We start from the raw sequence: 27867 nt of genomic DNA, 5'->3' as shown, positions 1-27867 counted from the left end.
TGGAGTACAATATAGGGAATAGAGCCAATGGAATTCTAATAGATATATATGATGTCAGAGGGGCAATAGATTGGGGGACAGGGGTTATCACTTTGTGAGGGGTGAAATGTCTAACTAGTACATTATTTTGTAACCTGAAACGAATTAAAAAATAACACACAAAACAAATGAACAAACAAAACAGAAACAAACTCATAGATACACAAAACAACCTAATGGCTGCCAGGTGGGAGGGGTTTGGGGAGCTAAGTGAAAAAGTTGAAGGGATTAAGTACAAATTGGCTGTTACAAAATAGTCACAGAGATGTAAAGTACAGCTTAAGGAGTATAGTAAATAATATTCTAATAACTATATATGGTGTCAAGTGGGTGCAAGACTTATCGGGGGGATCACTTTATAAGTGATATAAAAGTCTAACCACTATGCTGTACACCAGAAACGAATATAATATTGAATGCTAACTAATTTTAAAACATTTTAAGTGAAAAGTAAAAATGCATAATGAAAGAAAATATTTGCAAAATATACAATCTACAATAATCAGTTACTCAGCTATATAAAGAATTTTTACAGATAAATATGAAAAAATGATGGATAACCTAATAAAAGATTAGGAAAATATTTGGACAAGCACTTTACAAAATAACATAATAAAATGGCCAAAACATTCGAAAGGGTTCTCAACCCTGTTAGTCATCGGGAATAATTAAAATCCAAATGAAATACCACCTTACATTTACCACAATGGCTAAAATTTTAAAATACAGACAAAAATATTAGTAAACATGCCAAGCAACGGAAATTTCCCTACACTGCTGTCACAAGTGTAAATTAGTAATTACTTAACCCATTAATTCTTTGGTGACGTCAGCATCAGGGCGGCAATGACACACTCCTTTTCTCTCTCCTTCAATGGGACAGGAGAAATGTAGTGGGACATCCACATTTCAACAAAAGTTCCTCTGCTTAACACACCAACACGTTAGAGATCCACTCAGCATGGCAGAAGTAGAGCCCATGACCCCGGCTCTCCAAACATGGCCCCAGCGAAAAAATGTAACAAGGCAGCAGGAGCGTAGATGCTCACAACTCCAGCACCTGCTATTCCTACCCGCCACACACATACTAGTTGCAGTGGTGCCCCCACTTCCAGAGAACTTGGTAATGGTAGCGGACGTGGTGCATGTGACTGCAGCCCCCTGACCACAGTGGTACTTGTGGCCACAAGGAATCGAGCAGTGACAGTGTCTGCAACCTCGGTGTCTCTGCCACAGCGGTGTCTCTGCCACAGCGGTGCCTGAAAACTCAGCCCTCCCGCCCGTGGTGGCACCGCCTGCAAACCGGACAACTTAGGACACAGCAAAGGCGCCTGACATCATGGTGACTCTGGCAGTGACACCCATGACCTCAGTGATACCAGCAGCAACAAGGCACCGGCAACCCCAGGGGCACAAACCGCGACAAGAAGAGTACCAGCAGCACTTCTGGCAGAGGCAATGGAACATGAAAAGTGCTGGTTCTCAAATGTAGCCAGAAGCCGCTCAGGTAAGAGAAACCAAAAATCTTGTGCTATATCGCCACCTACTGGTAAACAAAAGAAAGGCCTCTACCAACTTGAACTGTTAAGATCAAAGCTCTACCTAAGTAGAAAAGTGTTTGCTACTCCAAATGTACCTGCAGAGGAACAAGCATCCTGAAAAATCATGGTAACACTGAACCATGAAAAGAAAAATGACAATTCTCTAGAAACCAAACTTAAAGTTACAGAAGACTGTGATCTAATAGTAGAGAATTCAAAATAACTGTCCTGAAGAAACAATGAGCTAAAAGAAAACTTAGAAAAGCAGGCCAGCGAGCTCAGGAATAAAGTTAATGAACAGAAGTACTTTACCAAAGAGACTGAAATTCTAAAAAATAACCAAACAAATTCTGGAGCTGCAGAACTTAATAAATGAGATAAAGAATGCATTACAAAGCATTGGGAATAGAGCAGATCATGTGGAAGAGAGAATTAGCAAGCTTGAAGACAGAAATCTAGAAATGATTAATGTGGAAGAAGACAGAGGACTAAGGCTTTATTTTAAATGAAAAACGCTGTACGAGAACTATCCAACTCCACTAGAAATGGAAATAATAGGATAATGAGTATCCCAAAAGGAGAAGAGGTCTTATTTAAAGAAATATTTAAAGAAATTATTTAAAGAAATAGTAGCTGACAACTTCCCAAACCTGGGGAAGGAACTGGATATACAAGTCTACCGCGCTAACAGAACATCTAATTATCTCAATGCAAAAACCTCCTGCAAGGTGCATTATATTAAAACTGTCAAAAGACAATGATAAAAAAGGAATTTTAAAGGCAGCCAGAAAATAAAGACAGTAACCAACAAAGGAACACCTATTAAGCAATCAGCAGATTTCTCAGCAAAAACTCTAGAGGTCAGGAGAGAGTGGAATGACATATTCAACATATTGAAAGATAAAACTGCCAACCAAGAATACTCTATCCAGCAAAGTTATCCTTCAAATATGAAGGATAAATACTTTCCCAAACAAACAAAAGCTGAGGGAGTTTACCACCACTAGACCTACCTTACAAGAAAGGTTGAAACGAGCTCTTTTATTACCTGATACAAAAAGTCAAAAGTACACAAAACTTTGAGTAAGGTGATAAATATAATCAGAAAACTGCAACGCTCTTTCAGAATAAGGTGTTAAAGAGTTAATTATGGCATAAACGGTTAGGGGAAAAAATTTAATGTAACATTAGCAACTTTAATTTAGTAATGAACTCACAATATAAAAGGGGATAATTTGTGATGACAAAAACATAAAATGGGAGAAGGAAAAGGATGGTACCCGTATAGGCAAATAAATATAGGAAGCTACCAGCAGAAAAAGCACTATTTTATCTATGAGATGCTTTATACAAACCTCATGGTAACCACAAAACAAAAATACAGAGCAGAGACACAAAACATAAAAAAGAGGAAACTGAGAAAAACATAATGGACCACCAAACTAAAATGGCAGACAAAAACACAAGGGAAAAGAAACAATGAAGAGATAAAGCAATCTTATAACAAAAGATAAAATGACAATAGCAAACCCTCACATGTCAATAATCACCCTAAATGTAAATGGTTTGAACTCACCAATGTAAAGACACAGAGTGGCTGGGTGGATTGAAAAAAAAGACCCAACTATATATTACCTTCTGGAGACACATCACAGCTCTAAAGATAAACATAGGCTCAAAGTGAAAAGGTGGAATATAATACTCCAAGCAAATGGTAGCCAATGGAAAGTGGTTATAGCCGTACTTATATCAGACAAAATAGACTGTAAGCCAAAAAAGGTAACAAGAAACAAAGATGGACATTATATAATGATAAAAGACATAACAGTTATTGAAATATAGTCACCCAAACAGGAGCACCAAAATATATAAAGCAATTATTAACATATCTAAAAGGAGAAACTGACAATGAAACAATAATAGTAGGGAACGTTAACATACCAACTACATCAATGGATACATCATTTAGATAAAAAGTCAACTGGGAAACATTGGTCTTAAATGATACATTAGAACAAATTGAATTAACAGATATGTACAGAACATTTCATTCAAAAGCAGCAGAATACATCTTCTTCTCAAGTACACATGGAACATTTCCAAGGATAGACCATATGTTGGGACACAAAACAAGTTTCAAAAAATTTAATAAGATTAAAGTCATAGCAAGCCTCTTCTCCAACCACAATGGTATGAAACTAGAAATAGACTACAAGAAGAAAGCTGGGAAAGTCACAAATACGTGGAAATTAAACAACATACTACTGAACAACTATTGGGTCACTGAAGAAATCAAAGGAGAAATTTAAAAAATACATGGAGACAATAAATGCCTAATCACTATGTTGTACACCTGAAACTAATAGAATACTGTATGTCAACTATAATTTTAAAATATTTTTTTTAAAAAAGAGAAAAATACATGGAGAAAAATGAAAATGAAAATATGACACACCAAAATCCATGCAATGCAGCCAAAACGGTATTAAGAGGGAAGTTTATAGCACTACAGGCTTACCTCAAGAAAGAAGAAAACTCTGAAATAAACAATCTAATCTTACACCTAAAGGAACTAGAAAAAGAGAACAAACGTAACCCAAATTTAGTAGAAAGAAGAAAATAATAAAAAAAAAAAACCAGACAGAAATAAATGAAATAGAGACTAAAAAGAATAGAAAAAAAAAATCAATGAAATCAAGAGTTACTTCTTTGAAAACATAAACAGAACGGACAAACCTTTTCTAGACTCACTAAGAAAAAAAGAGGGTTCAAATAAATAAAACCAGAAACTTAAAGAGGAGATATTACAAAGAATACCATAGAAATAAAAGGATCTTAAAAGGCTACTTAAAAGCTATACACCAAAAAATTGGACAACCTAGAAGAAACTGATAAATTCTTTGAATCATACAATCTTTCAAGACTGAATCATGAAGAAACAGAAAATCTGAATAGATTGATCACCAGTAAGGAGATTGAAATAGTAATCAAAAGCCTCCCAAAAAACAAAAATTCAGGACCAGATGGCTTCACTGGTGAATTCCACCAAACAAAGAAAACTTAATACTTATACTTCTCAAATTCTTCCAAAAAGTTGAGCAGGAGGAAAAACACTTTCTAACTCCTTCTATGAAGCCAACATTACCCTGATACCAAAACCAGACAAGGACAACAACAACAGCAACAACAACAAAAAAAGTAAAAGAACTCATACAACTCATGAACAACAACAATGATAAAAACCAAAAAAAATTTTTTTTAAATAGGCATAGGATTTGAATAAACATTTTTCCAAAGATGACATACATATGGTCAACAGGCACATGAAAAGATGTTAAACATCATTAATTTTTAGGAAAATGCATATCAAAACCACAATGAGATATCATCTGCTAGTGTCGCTATTATCGAGAAAACAAGAAATAACAAGTGTTGGAGAGGGTGGGAAGAAAAGGGAACCCTTGTACACTGTTGGTGGGATTGTAAGTTGGTGTAGCCACTATGGAAGACAGAATATAGATTCCTCAAAAAATTCAGAAAAGAACTACCATATGATCTAGCTAGTTATTCCATTTTTGGGTATTTATTTGAAAGTGAAAACACTAACTTGAAATGATATATGCACCTATGCTCATAGCAACATTATTTACAATAGCCAAAATATGAAAACAACCTAAGTGTCCATCAATGGATGAATGGATAAAGAAGACGTGGTATATGTTATATACAATGGAATACTACTCAGCCATAAAAAAGATGAAATCTTGCCATTTGCAACAATGTGGGTGGACCGTGAGGGTATTATGCTAAGTGAAATAAATCAGATGAAGAAAGGCAAGTACCTTACTCATATGATTTCACTCATATGTGAAATATAAAACAAAACAAAAAATGGGCAAACAAAAGTGAACTTGTAGATGCAGACAACAGATCGGTGGTTACCAGAGGGGAAGGCGAAATGGGTAAAGAGGGTCAATTGTACGGTGATAGATGGAAGCAATAAACTTTATTGTTTATTGACTTAAACTGTGATGGTAAACACACTGTAGTGTATACAGATGTTGAATTACGATGCTTTACACCAGAAACTTACATAATGTTATAAACCAATGGTACCGCAAAGAAACAAAAACACATTAATTCAGGGCCGGCCCGGTGGCTCAGGGGGTTAGAGCTCCATGCTCCTAACTCCGAAAGCTGCCAGTTCGATTACCACATGGGCTAGTGGGCTCTCAACCACAAGGTTGCCGGTTCGACTCTCACAAGGGATGGTGGGCTGCGCCCCCTGCGACTAGAAAAACGGCAACTGGACCTGGAGCTGACCTGTGCCCTCCACAACTAAGACTGAAAGGACAACAACTTGACTTGGGAAAAAAGGTCTGGAAGTACACACTGTTCCCCAATAAAGTCCTGTTCCCCTTCCCCAATAAAAAATTTTTTAAAAATCCACAACACATTAATTCTATTTGGCAGACTTTATAACGTAACCTATAATTGAACAATTTAATTCATAATAGCTACAAGAAATGGGTACATATGTGTGGGTATACAGACACATACCAGAATATTCATAGCAGCATGATTCATACTGAATGAATGAATTTTGGTATATTTATGTAATGGAATATGCTCCAGTGATGAAAACGAATAGACTACTGCCACTTGGAGTATTTGGATGAAATGCACACGTATCATATAAGCAAAAGAAGTAAGACAAAAATACATACGGCATGATTTTGATATAAAATTTAGAAGTAACCTTTGGTGTCAGATGTCAGAATACCAGAATATGACTGAAGAATGAAGAAAGTTTATTAGTGACTGAGAAGGGACATGAGAAGGTTTGTGGGATTCTGATAATGTTCTATTTTAAAATCTAATTTATAATTGCTTAGATGTGTTCATTTTTTCATAATTAATTCTGATAACTCATCAAGCTTTCAGACATTTGAGAAAATCAACTGAACATTCATAAAGAAAAGTGTCCAACAGAGCACAAATTATGCCAATTGGCTATTTTGCCTTCTGGGTCAAAAAACTTTGTGTATTCAGTGGGCAGATGAAAGGCCTCATACGGACTATTATGTCATAAGGAAATGTATTCATTATGTATAAGTAAAACAAACATATTATAAATGTACACATCATGCCTTAGTAGAATTGGGAACAATCTCTGACCCTCATCACCAACATAATTTTTACGTATTTGACATGTTAAAAACTTAGATCAATTAATTTCAGAAAGTTTTCCTCAAGTTATTGAATCAAATATGACACACACAAAAAAATGTTGAGTGCATGAACTTTTGTTTGGCTCCTTTTTCTGGGAAGTTTCTAAAGAGTAACTTAAATATCTTTTCAGTAAGTGTTGTCACCATTATGTAGTTTAAAAAGTGTTTTAGAGTCTATCATTAACCATTAAACGTCATTTTCTTACCTATATTTAAATATTTAAAGAAATCTTTTTACATGGAGATGTTTTCAGTGAAAAAGAAGAAGATGAGAGAGGATGAGAATAAAGGAAAAAACACTTTAAGGTAAAAATTCTAAGTTATATTTCAAAAAGCAGAAAAAGAAAATGCACCAAAATGATATACCTGGTTGGTAATATGAGCATTTATTTTTTTTTTTCATTTTGCTTACAGTAATTTTCTAATTTTCTTAACGGACATGTATCATTAATTAGTTATATAAGAATAAAATAATATAAAGACTATAGAGCTTAATATACACATGTGGTTGTTTACTGACATTTGATTTAATATTGAGAAAACTGTCAGTACTTAAATTTCAGTGTACCTACTGGCCCAGTGATCCTAATTTTTTGTGTTTTTTTGATTCATAGGAATTACGTTCTTTCTGGTAAGACTGAGTTGAATAAGGTGGACCAAGAAAATGTTAAAGACAATTCACACAAGCGGACCTTACATACTTGCAAGCAGTGACCTGTAGAAAAGTTGCTTGCATATTGTGCCTCCAAAATGACGGAAGAGTTTTCAGTCATCCTGTCTTTTCCAGTGGGTATCCTGACATGCAGTTAGTTGGAACACTAGTTACTTTGATGTGCTGTTTTACTACTTTAAAAGGGGGGAGTTTGAAAAGATAATAGCATGTAAAATAAATAATAAATCTATTTTCTCCAGGCATATATTTGCCTGTCATAATGTCTGGTTCTTCTGAAAAGATGGGAAAGCTCTAGGCAAAAGTAATTAACTAATTAATTTTCAACATACAATTTTAATGTGCTAATTAAGTTTATTTGTTCTTCCATAGTGGGAAGCACTAAACTTTCTTACATTTTATTATTAATATGTCAAGAGTAGACAACCTACTGTATGATAAAATTCCCTATAAATAAGCTAGAAACATAACCTAAGAAAATAATACACATCACAGCAAAAATATACCCATAGCCATTAAGATTTTATGCCAAATCTCCAAAGCCATAAAAGGATAAATTTACTTAGTGCCTATTAAATGGGAGAAATGATGATATCAGAATCTACAGAACTTCTACTCCTACTGCTCAAATATCATAAGAGTTCAATTTTGAAAGAATTCTTTAGAATATTGATAAACTGGGGAAAAAAGTCAACAGAGCTTGGGCTTGATATGCATAGTTCCACATGACACATTCACCTTCAGAAATATTTAATAAATATGCTATAATAAATATAAAATATAAAAAAGCTGACATCTTAAGAAAGATAAGGCTTTTAATTTATAATAATTTTAACCGCTTTAATTCATATACTGACATCATAATTTGTTGAATCATAATTTTAGAACTTTCATCAGATACTCAAGTTTATTTTGTATTGTTGATTGACTTAAACGCAAATAGTACAGGAAAAGACCAGGTACAAAAGAAGAGTGCTTTCGCTCTAACACTATAATAATGTAAACTGTTTTCCTTGTTCACTTCTATAATAATATTACTTGTAATGTTCTACTAACAACAGACATTTATAGCCAATTATTTAGGCACACGGGTATATAAATTATGAACTAAATAAATCCCCACAGCCACCTTTAATAGCAAAATCCCTGAAAATATTTTAATGCAACTGGGAATTATATCTATACATTAACCAAGCTTCAGTAATTTATTTTAAAATTTGCTTTGGAGCTAAGAACTAAAGTAGAAGATATACTGATGTAGTCATGTAATAAGATGAGGAAACAATAAGTGAATGGTTAATAAACTGACAGATTTGGTGTACTATGTTTATAAAGTCTCAATAAATACATGATTTTTAATGTACATTTTGTTACAAGTCCATTTACCAGAGATTTTATATTAATTTACTCATCCAATATCAAAGTTGGCACCCTTCAAAATCATTCTGTCCTAACTCCTGGTGCTGGAAGGAAACTATTAGTCTCTCCATTCCATTCTTCTCTTTCTTCCTAAAGGTAAGAGAAATGACTTATAAGACTGACGTAATTGGTGACTACAACTGGACTGAGATGGAGGAGAAACCTAAGTGAAATTATTATAAATGTGAATAGAAAAATAATTAGTAACCTTATGAATTGTTTAACTATTACATTAGAATTGATTTGGTTAGGAGAGCATTTTTCAAACTTTAATATAAAGCACTTGAAGATCTTGCTAAAATTCAGGTTCCAATTCAGTCGATGTATTAATAATTTATAGATCTAAAATTTTTCATTCCTAACAGATGCTCAACTAGTACTGATTATGTCAATCTGAGCACAACACTTTGATCAGTAAGGGGCCAGGATATCTGGCAATAGGATGTGATTATAGATGAGTAAGGAACTAATTTCAAGATACAATTTAACTTCAAAGAGAGAACAGCAAACTGAAAGATTACCGGGCGACAAAGTAGACAGGGAGATGATTCAATGGAGGCTAAATAGCTCCACTATCCATTAAATTATTTCCCCGAAAGGCAACTGGATCCAAGAAGCCTTTGAAAGTCAATTTCTTAAAGCTTTAAACAGGAAGCTAATTGTATGAATTATTAGAAAATTCTTGAAACTGTTAAAATACAGCGATGTGAAGTAGCAACATACAATTTGACAGAGTTGAAAGGGGAAGACCAAGATCAAAAAGAACCCATGAGGCATTATAAGGAGTGTGTTTAAGTAGCCGTTATTTTAGGTAGGAAGCATAACCAAGACATTCTGGAGTCAGGAATCCAAGTAAAGTCCTCAGACACAGTCTACAGAGTAAAAGAGCGTCCAGCATGTCCACACTAAGCACAAAAGAAATCTGGTTTAAATGTTGGCTGATGGAAGTCTCAATTTCTGGATGTTATTTCCCAGAAGTTAAGGATGGGTGGATTTCTTTTCAAAAACAATGAGTAAGTTCTTCTATGAATATATACAGGACCTTACTGGATTAAATTTGGAGGAGTACATTAATTAATCAAGCATTCCGGATTTAGAGCAGAGAGAAAGTCTACCTCTGTGTCTCACACTTGAATAATGAACACACATTTAGCTCTATGGGCTGAATGGTGGCCCCAAAAATCTCAAGTTCTAATCCCTGGAACCTGTGAATATGACCTTATTTGGGAAAAAGGTCTTTGCAGATGTGATTAAATTAAGACTCTCTAGATGAGGAGATTATCCTGGATTACCTGGGCCCTCATGCCATCATATGTATCCTTCGAGGAGAGAGGCAAAGGGACGGCAGACAGACACCGCAGAGAAGGCAACGTAAGACGGGGGCAGAGAGGGAGTGATTCAGCTGTAAACCAAGGATGCAGGCAGTCCTCCGAAACTAGAAGAGCAAGCAATGGATTTTCCCCGAGAGCTTATGGAGGGAGTGTGGCCCTCCTGACACCTTGATTTCAGCGAAATTTATTTCACTTCTGGCCTCAAGAACTGAGAGACAATAAATTTCTGTTGTTTTAAGACACCAAGTTTGTGGTAATTCGCCACAGCCGCCACAAGAAACTAATGAGTCCAAAGAGGAGAATATGAAACCAGTGTTCAAGGTAGAAAAACAGATAGAATGAGCTTGGTTGGGGAATATGGATCCTGACGAAATGAAGATCACTACAGATATATGAAATGAAAAGGCTGATTTGAAGATAAAACTGATTTATTTTCATAGTAGTATACTGTCAAAATTATAGTGTTCGTGGATTTTTCCCCCCAGGAGCGCTACGTGCTTTAATGGAGAGGTGCCAATCTCAGGAAACTACAGAAACTTTGGAAATAGTTAGAAGTCAGATTTGGAAACAGAACTTCGGAAGCATGGATAAGGCAGTAGATGGAGCCAACTGATTCAACCCAAGAATGGTGAGGCCAGAATTAGGATGCAAGGCTGTCTTGGTTGTGGTGTTTTATGAGGACTGGATCCATGAAGCTCTATGCCAGGGAATGGGTATGTCATACACGGGCTGTTTTTGCGAACAACTAGGGCTCAATTTCAAGAGGTAGAAAATTTTGGTTTAAGAGAAGTTAGTCATTTTCACTAACACTTCACCTTGGGGATGTGGTCTTCCATGAACGGGCAGAAGTCTGCCTTGTTTCCAGAGAAGCCCCATATCCACAGTCTTTTTTGGAGACTACTTGAATGTTTGTTTCTTCTCAGCTGACCAATCTCAGTGTGTGCTGGAGAGGTAATTACCATGTTTTCATTTACTCACACTGAAACTCCAATTCTTACAAAATTATGATGTGTGTGCATGTGTGTGTGTGATAACCTGCCTTGTTATAAAAGGCACTGTGTACCGTGGCTTTTGTGCACATTTAGCTATTCCTATTAATTGAAGGAATTACTACCACAGATACTTAAATTATACCCTCAGCTCTTGGTCAATTCTGCACACTAATCTAATCTGCAGAGATCTGTGCTCTTTCTCCATATTATTTATCTTTCATTCCTTTTAGCTAAAGTATTTCATAGATTATGGTTTGGAAGTGTGGCTGTCTCCTATTTTCATTGGCAATGGAGTTTTCTTCTCTGTTTTCTCTTTCTCTTTTGCATTCAGTATTTCTCAAGCAAAAACATAAGGAATTTACTTGTACATCTTTAACAACAGTCCAAATGTGATCGTTTATCTAGTAATTAACGATTGTTGTAGTAGAGACTGAAATATGTACGTCTTATTTCCATGGTTACAAGCCATGGTGTCATAGAAAGGGTAGTGGTATTTCCATGAGTCTGAGAATTAAAGGGATTAAATATTGGTTTCCTGGTTGCTAACAAAGATGATATCATCTGATTTATGTGAGAGATAATAGCATTACTGCCACATATCCACCAGAATCATATTCTCTGGCTTCTCATTCATAAACTGTCCTTTTTCATTATAAACTGGAATGAAGATATTCTGGGATTGTTTGGGAAGTTAGCACAAACTGTAATTTTGAAATCCCAATCTAATATATGTAGTACTGGCATTCGGAAGGCATGCAAGTCATGAGAACTGTGTTTCTATCTTTTGGCTCATAGGTCTGGTTCCAGTTCATTAGGAGGCAACTCATAGTTCTTGGTTCTACAAACTTAGTGCTGTGCTTTGAAATCTCCATTTCTAAAATCATTAATAAATGTCTTTAAAAGGAATATATTAAAGGGCAAATCTCAGAGACAATCTCCCCCCACCCCACAATTGACTGTCCCTGCCACACACATACACCACTTCCTTCTTTCCTCAGAGGGGTGCAATTAAATAACGCGCTGTTGTCTGTTGCTTCCTATGCCTGTTCTGAATTGTTAGCATGTTAAACAAGATGCTGTTTCAATTGTTTGATTAACATTTAGCTTAATTTAATCACATCTGTTGGTCGGATTTACTAACTAGATGGAATCTCATAAACAATTAAGTTCAATATTCTCTGTTTTTTTCTAAGAGAAGAAAAAAAACAATAATCTTATGTTTTACAAAAAATACCCCTGTTGACTATATGAGAAATATAAGTCCCATGAACGTAGGGACTTTTCCTTTATATCCCCAGAGTATAGAACATTACTGGGATTCTTGCAGCATTTCAGGCACTCATTAAATATCTTTGAATAAAAGAATGAATGAGAAATATAACAATACTTGATCTCTATATAACATGTTATGGTTTACAACGTATATTTAATAAATCATATAACTTGTATATGCGAGCCACAGAACAAACTTTGTTTCGGCCATTGCTATCACTATGCCACAAATGAGCCAATTCCATATAAGCAGCAGCACTGACTGGGCATAAGCCCACATATTCCAGAACTTGGTGCAGAGCTTGAACACAAGAACATGTTTTCTCTAACATACTCACTAGATGAAAGCTAGAGGGTCACATGAAAATGACAAACATGATGACAAATACGATGATATTTGTCTACTATATATGACAGATGGAAGAAAGTGAAATGCACCACATTATCAAGTGTAGCATCAATACTTGCTATTCTAAACTCACAAATAATAGCGACTACATCTGACCCCTAGGAAGTGGCATTGTTTCATCCTAAGGAAAATTAGCTTTCCTCTGACAGAATATCTGAATAAGCAGATACAAGATCGTGCTTTGAAAAGAGACAGCAAAACAAAGTGATAATTTTGCTGTTCTAAATTTAAAAAGACTAGGAATAAAGAAGAGGAGTTTTTAAACTGAAGGAAAAACAAAAGGAAGAGAATTCCAACATGACCGTGGAACAGAGACTGTTCTACCTGACTATAAAAACCTATTAGTAAGATGTTCCTAGTGCTAGGTTTAGATAAAAGACTTTTTAGGTGCATCCCCACAACCCTCCTTCCATCGTACCACATCTTTACTAAAACCTACTACACACAAATGGCTGGTGTGCTGGTGTTCTGTGGAGGCCTGGGAAGACCGAGCTCTATGCTCTATGGCCTGCGGAGCAAAGGAAGAAAACAGCTACACGACATGAGATATGAGTAAATAATAACTCAAAAGCAACAAGAGATTAGTACAAGAAAGATCTTACTATACTGTCCAGAATCGTTTCAAAACGTTTACCTTTCATGGACTTTGGGGAAGAGCCAGAAGTTGCATACTGCCAGATGGGGTGAATAAGGTGGATGAGGACACACCACAATGTTTTTATTTGACAGAAATTGCCATACCAGAAGTGATGTGTGACACGGAGCATTGTCACGATGGAGGATGATTTACAGCACACTTTAAAACACACCTTCCCTCACCCGTAGCTCACACCAGACTGAACAAGTTGAAACTTGTCACACACCGTTACTAAGGTTCAACGCACCACTTCCCACATTGAAGATCCCTGCCTTTCTGTTGGATGGCACTCGACAACAGCGTTCACTGTATTTTGTGATCACAGTGGAAAGGCTCTGTGTCACACATTGCTTCTGGTATTGCAATTTCTGTCAAATAAAAACATCATGGTGTGTCCTCATCCACCTTATTCACCGGATGTGGCACTGTGAGACTTCTGGCTCTTCCCCAAAGTCAAAGTGACCATGAAAGGTAAACCTTTAGAATTGATTCAGGACATGGAGGCCACCACGACAGCGCAACTAAAGACACTCAGGAAAGAGGACTTCCAGAACTGCTTCAGAAAGTGGCAAGAATGATAGGATAAAGTGTGTTCGAAGTGAGGGGGAGTATTTTGAGGGGGATTAATGGCAATGTGTCTTTTACTGTAATAACTTTTTTTTATTTACACATTCACCATATTGTTTGATCATACCTTATACATTTAACATATAGGCACTTGAAAAGATATCCAACATCATTCATTATAAGGAAAATACTAATTTAAAACCACAAGGAGATATCACTACTATTTGAAAGGCTAAAATTAAAAAGATTTAGCATGTGGAGTGTTAGCAAGATTGTGTTGAAACTGGAACTCTCATTCACTGCTGGATGGAATGTGAAATGGTAAAAGCACTTTGGAAAACAGTTTGGCAGTTTCTAAAAAAAAAAAATAGAACATACCCCTACTATATGATTCAGCCATTCTATACTTAGATATTCACCCAAGAGAAATAAAAGTATATGCCTGTGCAAAGACTTGTCCATGAATGGTCACAGCAGCTTTATTTATAATAGCAAAAACAATAGAAATAACATACATGACCGTCAACACAAGAACAATTTGTGGTATCCACACAATGAAACCCTACTCACCACTACAAAGGAAGGAACAACTGATATGCATAATATCATGTATGAATCTCAAAGTAATTATTCTGATTGACAGGAACCAGACACGAAAGACTACATACTATATGACTCCATTTATATACCAGTTCTAAAAATGCAAACTAATCTACAGTGACTGAAAGCACATCAGTAGTGGTTGCTTAGAGGTTTACAAAGCTTCACGAGGAACATTTTTTGGTGATGGATAAGTTCATTATCTTGATTGTTGAAAGGTTCCATGGGTACATACATGCATCAAACTTATTATCAACTTGTATATTATAAATATTTGCAGTTTATAGTATGCCAATTTCAGCTCAATTAAGCTGTTTACAAAAGACAATACATATATATGACAAAGAACACATATCTAAAACATAGAGAACTCCTACATATGAATAATAAAAGAACAGGTAATCCATGAAAATGGACACGAGACTTGAAAAGTCATTTTACATGACCAATAACTACATTTAAAGTTGTTCATCACCAATTTTTAAGGAAATAAAAATTAAAAACCACAATGATATATTACCTCAAACCCATCAGAATGGCTAAAACTTAAAAGATGGACAACGTGAAATATTATTAAGAATGTGTAGCAACAGAAACTTTCACACATTCCTGCTAGGAGTATAAAATAGAAGAAGTACTCTGGAAAACTCTTTGCAATATCTTATAAATTTAAATCTACATTTTTCCTGTAGTCTGGATATTTCCCTAAGGGAAATGAAAACACATGTCTTCACAAATACTTTATTGTATTCACAAATACAATATTGTTTCTAGAAACTTTATTCATATCAGCATCAACTTGGAAACAATCCATATGTCCTTCAACAGGACATCTGATCGACAACTCATGGTATCTTTATACCGTGAAACAGTACCAAGTAATACAATGGAGCAAGCCACTGATGCATGGTATAGGGATAAATCTCCAAAACACTGTGTTGAGAGAAAGAAATCAAACACAAAGTAGTATACACTATTAATATTGCATGACCTCATTTGTATGGCATTCAAAAACAGGCAAAATTAATCAATGGTGATAGCAATCGAAGAAATTGTTGCTATGGGTTTAGGCAATGTGTGGACATGGAAAAGTTCTGTAGCTTCATTGGGATGGTGATTACTTGAGTGTATATGTTAAGCTCATCAAACTGAATACTTAAAAATCTCTGTACTTCACTGTATATGTATTTATTTTGCCTCAATTTTAAAAAATATATGTAGATTAAAAGAATACTAACCTTTTTACCATGGTTTGCAAGGCCCTTACCTAATGCTGCCCTGACGTCCCCCTGAACATCTCCTACCACTATCTTTCTTGGTCAAATTACACTGCTGGACTTTGTACATTTCTTTTGAAAGTTGAAATAAACTACAGGGTACGTAAAGTCAGAATTCTGTTTAGTAGATAGTTTTATGACCTTCAGTGTCTAACACAGGTCCTACCTGGCAGGTTCTCTGGAGGACAGCACTGAGTCAAGGTCTAGGGATGCTCATGGCTTCATTGATTGCCGCGCTCCTCATCTTTCTGGTGAACCTAAGAAGGGAGCTTCCGGGTCACCGAGAGGATTTTCCACTCCAACATCTAATGTTATATTTCTCAGTTTTAATACCTGGCACTGCTATTCAGGGTGCTACAGATTAATCAGAAAAGGTTAATCAGAAGCTTTTGAAAACCACTTGGAACAATTTTGCAAAAGAGAGGATTCTGGAAAGCCCTAGCACTCTGCAATTTATTAGAAAAGTTGGCTAATCCTTTTTGTTAGGAAAGGAAGAGCTTTATCAAACGTTTATTCTACATTCAACATTCCCTGCTTAGTACAGAAAAATTAAATATATTTAAGTTATCTTTTCTGGAGCATAAAGGCCATTGTTATGATGAAAAACTTTCAGTTCCCACTTAAGACTTAATATAACATTTTAGTCTTTATGACTTCATGAATGTAATAAATTTCCTAAGTTTTAGATATTATAATAAATTCTCTTAATTGGGTACCATCAAGTAATGAGAAAGTGTAGTTAAGCAAGCATTCTCAATAATAACGGCAGTAATAACTTAAGTTTATTGAGTGTTTAATATGTGCCAGGTACTCTATTAAGTACTTTACATACATGCACTGATTTAATTATCACAACAGCTCCATGAGGTGGTGGCTATTATTATCCACTGTTTTACTGAGCAATTAAGACAGATTAAATTTTATAAATTCACATAGCTAGTAAAAGAGGAAGGAGTGCTTAAACCCAGGTCTTTCCTACTCTAAAGCTTACATTTTTAGTCTTCATATAAATTTTCCTATTCATTCATTCATTCATTCATTCATTCATTTATTCATTCATTTCAGCAAACTGTCCTGAGATACCTAATATATGCTGGAGGTACAGTGCTTGGTGCTGGATACAAAGATAAATACAATGTTACTAGAAAGCTCACATTAGGGCAAGAGTCAGATATGTAAAAAAAAAATGACAGAAACCCTTTCTTATTACCAACAAAATTATAACTTACTTCCCATTAATTTAATGATGTTTAGTAAAGAAAACTAGAAAGGTTTAAGGGGAAAATTGTTAATTTACACAAACGTTACACTATAATGTAAGTGTACATGTTAATAACCTAATAAGATGAAAATTACGAGTGGTAGAATTTCCCTCAATATATCTTAGGAAACTGTCGTGCTGGATGACGAGATGCTGTTGCTCAGTCAAAGCAATGTTTCCTCCAGGGGCTGATTCTCCAGGTGAGTCCCAGAAGAGGCAGAATTTTGAATTAAGGTGCCATGTCATAAGAAAGCTACTTACTTTTATACACTAGAATCACATTCAGTTAGGCTGGATTTTCACAGCGTGGGAGGTCCTTGGGAACTGATATCCATGAGGGATCACCATTTTTATATCTACAATGTCTCATTAACACCCAGTGGATAAAACAACAGGCAATTTAAAGTATTTCTCTCTTTTTAAAATAACATTCTATTACTCTCTCTATATCCCATTTTCATATCTACCTTAGCCTAAACAAACATCATTTCTGAATTCCAAATTTATCATTCTTTTTTATGCTCTTTATGCCTATATATTCTCTGAACAGGTTGATTTTTATTTTAACTATATAAAGTATATCAGACTGTATATAATAATGTTTGGCGAATGGCTTTTTTTTTTAACTTAATATTTTTCCTAAACTCATTTGTATGGTAGTTTTGAACTTTCATTTTGACAATTATACAGCATTCTATTTTGTGATGTACCACAATTTATTCACTGATATTTGAATTATTGCTAAGTTTTTGCTATTGTCAACAGTACTATGAACATCCTTGTGCATGTCTTTTATTGTACACACAGAGTGGATTTTTTTGGTTTTTATTTAGGAGTGAAATTTCTGTGCCATAAGGCATAGACTGTTCAGGTTTAGGGGGAAAAAAAGCCAAACTTTTTCAAAATAGATGCATCAATTAGCAATTTCTTCAGCAATATGTAAGCGATCTACTGGTATACATGCATTTCAATACTTGGTACTGTCCCATTTCTTCCTTTTTTTCAAATAAATAAGTGTAAAGTGGTGTCTGATAGTAATTTTGATTTGTATGTTCATAATCACCAATAATTTTGAGCGTTTCTTCATATGTTTATTGCCATATATAGTTCTCTTTTTTGAAATTGCCATTCATAACTTTCAACCATTTTCTATTTAATGTTTATTGTGATTTTCTTATTGATCCGTAGAACTTTAGGTAGTTTCCATACCAATCCTCTGTCAGTTGTGCATAATACAGATATCTTCTCCTACTTTGGTTTAGTTTTCTGATTAATGTTCGTAGTTTTAATATAGTCAAATTTATCAATTTTTTTCTTAGACAATCAATGCTTTTTATATTACTTTAAGAAATTTTTCTTACCCCAAGATCTAAAAGGTACTTATCTATATTTTCTACTAGGAAAGTTTACATCATCATCCCTATGGAATCAATTTTTATATACTATGAGGTAAGGATCTAATTTTACCTCTTTCATTTGGATAACTATGTTTCTCAGTCTCAACTTACTGAATAATTCCACCTTTATCCAGAGATCTGGCATGTACCTCTGTTATATAACAATGTTCTCAACATATTTTTAGCATCTTTATTAACTGTTTAGAACATATTGTCTATCCCTACTCCAATACCATACTCTCTCACTTATTACGCCTCACTTATTATTAGGACAAGTCATCCATGCTGCATTTATTCAAATGAACCCTGGGTGTTTATTGGCTCTTTATTTTTTCATATAAATTTTATAATAATCTGAATGAGTTCCATTAAAAATGATCCTATTACATTAAATCAGTAGGTCTTCTTGGGGAAAATTGATGTTTTTTACAATACTAAGTTTTCCTTATTACAAATACAGTATATCTCTGAAGTTTTTTTCAGTTATTTTTAATAGTGCTAAACGTTTTATATTTTACCTGTAGAGATTTTATACATCTTATGATAGATTCATTCTTATATTTTTATAAATGGTATTTACACTGTTGCAAATAGTGTCTTCTCTTTATTTTGTTTTCTAGGTATTTGCTTCTGGTATATATAAATGTTGTCAAATTTTTATGTTCTGTCTTTAGCTAGACTTATGGATTCCTTTGCATTTTTCTTAAAAAAGTTATCTCCAAATAAGTTTTGCTTTCCTATCCTATGCCCATAATATGCCCATAATATATTTTTAGTTTCTTCAAATGCTATCTAGGGCATCCAATGAAACAGAATAAATGTGGTAGTAGTAGACATACTTGACTTGTTTATTATTTTTAAGAGATTGCTTCTATTTGTTACCCTATTTATATTTACTCAAGATTTTTATGAAAAATTCTATTAGGCTTTGGGAATTCCCATTTATTTCTAATTTACTAAGTGTTTACTTTTTTTGTGTTATAATCGCATATTGAATCGAATATTGAAAGCAAATGTCTTTTCTGCATCTATCATGCTCTGGGGGAAGGGAATGTTGATTAGAACCCAGTTTGGCTCTCTGAGAAAAGTTCTCCAGGGTTTTTGGCTCTGCCCTCTGTAATCTCGGTTCCTTCCTCTGAGTCATGCTTCTCCTATGAGAAATGGCCCATATTTGCATCTGAGAAGCTCTCTCAGACTGCTTTCTCCCCATAGAAGGAGGCTGGAGACATAGAAACCTCTTTTCATTTTGAATAATCTCTATCCTTCAGTCCAGATAGCACAAATCCTTTAAAAGAACTGTGAGTTTACATTATAATCCTCTCCACCAGACAAAAGCCATACCAATACATATCTCTAATCCAGGATCATTTCAGGGCTAAAAAGGCAAGAAGCTATGAAGCAACGCCCTTAAATTTCTTTGAAGCCCTTTTGTCCAGCTGAGTAGCTATAGGAGCCACCTCAAATTTCTCAAGGTCTTATCAAAGAGTATCACAGTGTCACCCATGACTTAATCTGATTTCAAATAGATTTTGGAATAAAAGCCTCTTACAGCTCTTACTTGATGGATTTAAACCGATCTCAGTGGTTAAATAGATGAAAAGAAAAGCTGATTCTCAGGGAAAATTATGGGTATTTGACTATATCAATAATAGGGAGCATAAGAAAATAAAGTTAACAGTCCATTTTTGTTTCATTTTAAAAATGGTAATTATGACACACCCTTCAAGGGCTGGTTAATTTTCTCTTTTAAATTTCAAATGTAAAAACATTTGTGCAGGATGACAAAACCTGATTTTTTACCTCCTAAATTATAAATTATTTTTAAGGCGCCAGGCCACCGTCTTCAGTCTTCCTTTCTTCTACCAGCTTCTGAAAAGATCCGTTTCAGAGCCTCTATCTTATGATCAGCTCTTTATGGAGAGTTTGCAATATTCCTATTGTACTTCTTCCAGACAAAGCGCCTTCGGACTAACTAAAGAAGGGGACAGGATTTCATGTGAAAAATATTGTTATTAACTGCTCAACTGAATTAATTACAGTGGGTCATTTTACTTGCACTATTTAATTCTCATAATAATCACTGATACATATAAAAGCTCAATTGATGGCTTTTAAAATTAAAAGAAAAATCAATATTCATTTAAAGTCAAGGAAAGGGAGACTGTTTCTGGATAAATTCAATGCCTAAGGAAGAGACTCACAAATCTATTTAAATGGAAAGATCAGCCACTGAAATTTAAAGTAAATCAAAAGCTAACCAGCCATGGCTGTTTCATTATCTCCAAGTGAAAGGCAATCTCTGGAAATTGTGTGCTTATGATTAATATAATTTTCATGCCCTGTTTTTATTTCCCTGGTAAATGTTGTCTGCAGAAAAATGAAGAAGTACCAAAACCTTCCCTTCACGGGTAATAAGAGACAAAGGTTACAAAACTTTTATCAAAAGCAATTCATTTATTTGATTTATACTTATAGGGTACCTACTATGTGCCTTACTAGGCATTGAAAATACCAGGATGGTGTGTGAATGGAAGGTTTCTCTATGGGAGAATAAATGACAGTGAAAACTCTGTAATTCAAAGAATACACTTTCATTGTAATTTATGAATATGAAGCTTATTTTCATACCAATTTTATGCTATTCATAATGTAAAACTTTGTCTTTTAATGGTTTAAATCAAATGAGGTATTAAAATTGTTCTAAATGTGCAATAATGATGAATTATATATCAACGAGGATTAACTTTTTAACTATTAGGGATTCAAATTTGTGATCTTTAATGCTATTTCAAGATGCTTATATCCTTCATGTCATATTTGTTTATTTACAATGAAGCCCAAAGGCTCTAATCAAACTAAGAGTTAATTGATGTGGGTTGTATTTTTAATATGGCATTAATTGGCATTTTTGTCTTGGAATTCCTCTATACCAGATGTCAACAAACTTTGTCAAGGGCCAAATAGTAAAAATTCAGGCGTGGGCCTCTCTCTGTCACAACTACTCAGTTCTATAGTTGTAGTGGGAAAGCAGTCAGAAACAATACATAAACAGATGAGTGTTCTCTGTGTTCCCATAAAACCTATTTCAAAAACATAAGGTGGCCTGGATTTGGCCTGTGGGGCATAGTTTGCCAATCTGTGCTATATATCATAGGAATTTTTCTTTATTATTCATTGCAAGATCTCTTTCCCTTTATTTTATGTAATAATTTTTAGATCTATTTATTCCTTACTTATTCATTTTCAAAAAAATAACAGTGAACTTCAAATACAATTGATATTATGATAAAGCTTTTTTTATCATACCTTAACAATTATGTACTTTAATTCCCTGCAAATTAATTAGCATACCATTTTCTTAAGCTGTTTTTATTACTACATGATGATATACCTGCATAAGTTACACATTTGGCTTCTACTGAAAATCTTAACTTTTCATCAAGTGCAATACTTTGGAGCTAGATAGTATCACGCAACTTTGAAATATGGGACCAGGGAAAGATGAAAAAGGTAGAAGGATTTGTCCTGTGCTTAACTAGCAACAGAACCTCCTGAAGTTCTAGTATGTTGTGTTTTCCACTGTGCCATGATCATTTTGAAGCTTACCTTATTAATGTGCTTCATTTCCTGTTATATTCATGGCCCTTTTCATTTCTCAGTAGGATATCTATGTCCTTGATGTAATTTGTGTGAGGATTATTTTCTTGATAAAGAAGAATGGTAAATACCTTTTTTGGTATCATTCTCTATACTTGACTAAACAATGTGCTTGCTTCATAATAAAAAAAAATAGGAATAGAAGGTCTATCAGAAACTCTTATATAGAAAGGAAATATCAGATACATTTCTTGATCCTTTATGTAGTAAAATCTAGAACTTGATTGCAATAACTGAGGACATATTCCCCATTAATAATTATGTTATTTTCTTGAATAATTATAGCATTTTCTTTTGGCTAAATGTTTTCAAACTATTTGGGGAAAAGAAGAAGAAAGGGTGACACAAAAGAATACCTAACTCCTAAGGAGTTGTGTTTTTCCCCTATATTTGTTTCATGTGACTACAGAACCCTGACTACATGGTGTATGATAGCATATTTTTACAGAACACTACTGATGAAAAGTATTTCAGTATTCCTACCAAGAAATCCTTACCAATTTTACATTGATAATTTTTAAATTAAAATAACAAGTTACTATAATTATCCTGGAAGAGGTATTTTTATGAAGCTCTCATATTTCTGCCTTTTCCTATACAACTTCTGATGTTTATTTTTTAATTATATTTTCTCCAGGAAACAACTACCAAGATTGCATTTTTAAATCAAAGCTAAGTTTCTGTGCATGTGTGTACAAATATTCTTGTCTCTTAATTCCTAGTGGATGGTTTAATTTTTTAAAATATATAGATTCACCAATCAATAATATAAAGAATAACTAAACTATTTATATTTTATTTAAATAAGATGAAGAATCAAGCATGATATTCCTTGGCCTCACCCACTCATTCCACTCTACATTTTGATAAGAAAATTTGGGATTTTATATACAGATATTTTATCATTATTTGTTATCTTTATATTAAATTTTATAAAAATGTATTCAATTATCTAGATGAAGTTTTTGTTTACTAGGTTTTCTGGTTCTTGTACCAAGATTTCCCATTTGGAAGGATGTTGCTGTTAGTTTTTGATTCTTGAAGGCCATTCTAAAAGGTAGTGAAATTATTCTTTTATTTCTTCCTGTGGCTGAATTTTATAGCCCTTTTGCAATTTGGCTAGTGAAGATTCCTTTCATGTCTTATAGATAATTAAATCTAAATTGAATTTTTAGAACTGTAGTGATGTTGCATATATGTGTGCATTTTTCTGAATGTTTCAATGGAAAATAAGGTGACAATTCAGATTCCACTAGTAACTAGCCATTATTGTATCCTGAAAATCTACATTTTCAGATGGAATAGCTTAAAATTTTCTGGAAGAGTCATCATAAAAATGTTGTGAATAAAACAAAACAAAACAAAATCTGAACTACAACACTAATAGTGATTATATTTTCACTACTTATTCTTACTTCAAATAGCACAACTGTTTTTGATCACATTGTTTTAAGATAAAACCTACCTATTAGAAACATTCTATGGCCCATTTTCTTCCTTGAATATCAAGCACTTTAAAAACACCTTTACTTATATAGAAGTTACTCCTTGAAAAACAATAAATATGACTATGTTTTGAAATATCTTTCTGATACATTTGAAGTAACATGATGAAGAAATAAGAGAAAATATTATTAAAAGGCCAACATTTTCAATACAAATTTGGAGCTATATGTAACAAATCTGAACTATGTTCAACATATTGTCAGGTCTCTGGAACACAGGTGGTAAACAACAAAGTAAAATCTAGTGGAAAGATAAACAGCCCAAAGGAATAGCTAGCTTGATCACTAAAACACGAGAAACATTTCCCTAGACCAGGGGTGTCCACACTGCGGCCCGCGGGCCAACTGCGTTCCATGATCCGTCGTTAACTGGCCCGCAGCAAATTCCAAAAATATATTTACTTAAATAAACCAGGTGAGGCAATACGTACTTCACCTCGAGTGAGTGGCCCGGCTGTTTGTGTATTTTACCGCATATGGCTCTTGGTGAAAAACGTTTAAAAAAGTTTGGACACCCTGCCCTAGACTGTAACTTAATATGTTTCTTCCAAGTGTATTACTCCATGTTCCTGACTTTTTTTCTTTTTCACTAGGCAGAGTTGATGTTGTGCAATGGTTTAGTTCTGTTGGAATTTTACTATAAGTTTGAATACAGGGAGCATTTCGCTGAATTCTTTTTCTGGACTCTTTTAAATGAAGACTATTGACCGTACCTGCTGCAGGACCCATATACTTACTGGGCAAGTTGGGTAGGGTCTAAGAAATCAACCAGTAGCAGTGAGACAGACAAACAATTTTTCCATGAGTGATTAGGTTTTATATTATTTTCCTCATTCACAACTAGTATTTCAGATATGTGTGTGTGTGTGTGCGTGTGTGTGTATTCAGATATATACATATATAGTGTGTGTGCATAGCATATATTGTATACTATATATATGACATAGTATATATGTACATAGTATAGTATATATAATATATTATATAGTATATATATTATATGTACACTATATATATATAGAGAGAAGATGACCAAAAAAAGATATACACATTTTAAGAAAGAGAAACTATTAGAATTGTAATACTCAATATATACCGATAACAAAAGATAAATACAAGTCACATTTGACTTCTGCGATTATAAGATGTGCTCAAAGTGGTTACCATCAGCGTCCAGACACTTCTGATTACGGCAAAATACGATTTAAGTAACGTTGACCAAAGTGTCCACTTGTATACATTTTTTGTCAGCCCCGGTATATGTGTGTGTGTATGTATGTATGTATCTATCTATCCATCTATCTATACATACATACATACATACATATATATATATATACACACACACATATGTGTGTGTGTGTGTGTGTGTGTGTATATATATATATATTTATTTATTTATTCTACGAATACACATATTTTCTGAGGAATGCATATCATTGCTCAGGAGTAGTTCCCTCATTTTGCTCCCATATTAGTGAGCTTATCTTTTTCACTCATACCAATGTTTAGGTTAGATGAAATGATGACAAAAATCAGTAACAAGTAACAAACAGTGAACAGCATTGTTTATATTGCATATAAAATGTCAGGAGATAACATGAGCAGAATCATGTCTTAAGACACACAGAAATTGAATGTAAAACATCCTTGGAAAATCCCTGGCTCTGCTACTCACACAAGAACCAATGCTGCTGAGAGCACTGGGTGACTCAGTACAAATGGAAGAGAAGGCTGACTTCCTTTCACCTGAAATCAGGATACCAGAGGAAATCTGTCATGTTTGTTTGCATAGAAACTTATTTTTCATATTATTATTTATGATGAAATACTGTTCAGATGTAAACAACTTGCATTCTGTTTTGTCCATATATTCCCAATCCAGTGGTTACTCATCACAAACCCAAGACTTGGTCTGCTCTAGTTCCCCAGGGCACAGCAGCCTGAAAATCTGCCCCCCCAAAAAAAGAATTTCTCTCAAAAGTATAGCTTTTCACCACTTTCTTACCCAAATTCTCCAATGCAAATGTGTACTCCTTGATTCTTTCACTTCCTCCGTCATCTGACACATTGAGGAAATGAGACACGGGTCTTGTTATTGGGCCACTTGGGGCTCTTTGCTCTGGAGGTTCACTTTTAGTCACAGCTTGTCATGCCTTTGTCTCCTAAGGCTCCCTGGGCTCAGACATACGCAGACGGAGTGAATTCACAGATGGTATTTATTAGTATCAGTCACCCTCCCTCCTTCCCCTTTCCAGACCACATGCATCAGTGAGACTGTATGGTCCTTAACTTTATCAAATAATAATAAAAGTTCTGGAAATATCGGTCAGGCATATAATGGGAGCCAATATATACTTCAGCACATAGGATCTAGTTTATGTTTTACAGTTACATTTTTGTCACTTTTATAAATTAAGGCATAAGTAGCAGAAGTAAGTATGGATTGCAACATATTAAAATCAAATTGTCAGAAGCTTTTGAAGTTGTGGGCATGGGAAAAATCCTAATACACATTTTTTTAAAGAAAAACTGGTACTAATGAATTTATGGATACTACTGTCTGAAATTCTAAGTTATTTACCCATAAAAAGTCTAAAACGATAAACACATTAGCCAGAAACACGTTTCTATTACTATTCAGGACCTTCACTATACTAATATCATTATAAGCAAATAAACAAATCACAAAGTACGTTGAATCAGAGCTATATCTTAAAACCAAAAATGCATTAGATATTACATTAAGTTGGATAAGTCACCTATATAAGAAAAGTTTTGCTAAATAACTTACTCTTTCATATTGAAAAGGAAAATATAGTGATCTGTCTACAGTATGATTTTTTAAAATTATGTGAAATAGAGTAAAATTTATGTAAGAATTACAATGTTTCATTAAAAATGTAAAGCCCTATACTAGAATCCATGTTTGAAAAAAGACATGATGCAATTAACTCTCTCAAAGAGCTAACTCTTTCAAAAACTAATCTCTCTCAACTTTGCATTCTCTTTCTCCGAACAATTCTTTCTTATCTCATTTGAGTCTCTTGGAAATTCTATATTCGCTATTTATTACTCCCTTGAAATCTCTACAAAGTCACACCAAATTCTTCATCACAGGGAAATTTTCAGTCAAATTCTCCTTTGACTATTCAATGGCATTTCACACCATCCATATTCCTTCCTTCACTTCAACCTGGGTTTCTTGGCTGTCTTAGAGGTCTCCTCCTCCGCCTGTCCTCTACCTGGTGTTCATCCTCAGGCTTTCTGCTCCTCTTTGCCCTCTCTGAGAAAGCTTAAACATCCCTCCTGCTTTAGCTTTCACGATCATGCCAAATGTGACACACAACCTTAGGATTCATTGTCACTTTATCCCATGCTACATGCCCATGAAATAAAACAGAATCTGTTTATAAGTTCTTCTAGATTTACTCATTTTCCAAATCCATCAATTGTGAACCGAAAACAGGGCCCACTTCCCCAGACGAAGTTCGATAATCACAGGCAAATCTCCACCAAGGATGTGGGAATGAACCCAAAGAAAGATAAACGAGTTTTTTCTCACAGTGTCTTTTGCCAGGATATAGTTCATAGATAGTCCCACAACTTTACATTAAAAAGTATCAAGTAGGCATAGAATATCATTGCCAGAGCTCTGGCCTTTCTGGGCCAGTCACAATCAAAGGAAAGCAACAAAAATATTGTTAAGAATGAATCAAACCCAAGTAACTTTCTGGCTTGGGAAGCCTGTCTTCTGTGTGTTTGTGTGTCGGTTTCCTATGTTTGCTGTTTATATTCAAAATGTATCAGCATATTTTTTCAACAGATTTATATAATTTTCATTGCACTATAAATGGTCAGGCAAAAATCACTAAGTTTATATAAAAATTCTATTCACATAAAAGTAAGGTTTGTAAATAATCATTTAGATGATAGTTAATGGTAGTTGTTAACTGCTAATCTTAGTTAACTGTTAATATTTAACAATGCTCAGATACTTAAAACTACAAATGCCATTAGCTGAAAAGAAAATGTTAACTGACAGTAAAAATGTACAGACAG

Source organism: Rhinolophus ferrumequinum, chromosome 24 (assembly GCF_004115265.2).
Source record: "Rhinolophus ferrumequinum isolate MPI-CBG mRhiFer1 chromosome 24, mRhiFer1_v1.p, whole genome shotgun sequence".
Taxonomy (NCBI): Eukaryota; Metazoa; Chordata; class Mammalia; order Chiroptera; family Rhinolophidae; genus Rhinolophus; species Rhinolophus ferrumequinum.
Note: the sequence above shows the minus strand (reverse complement) of the source record.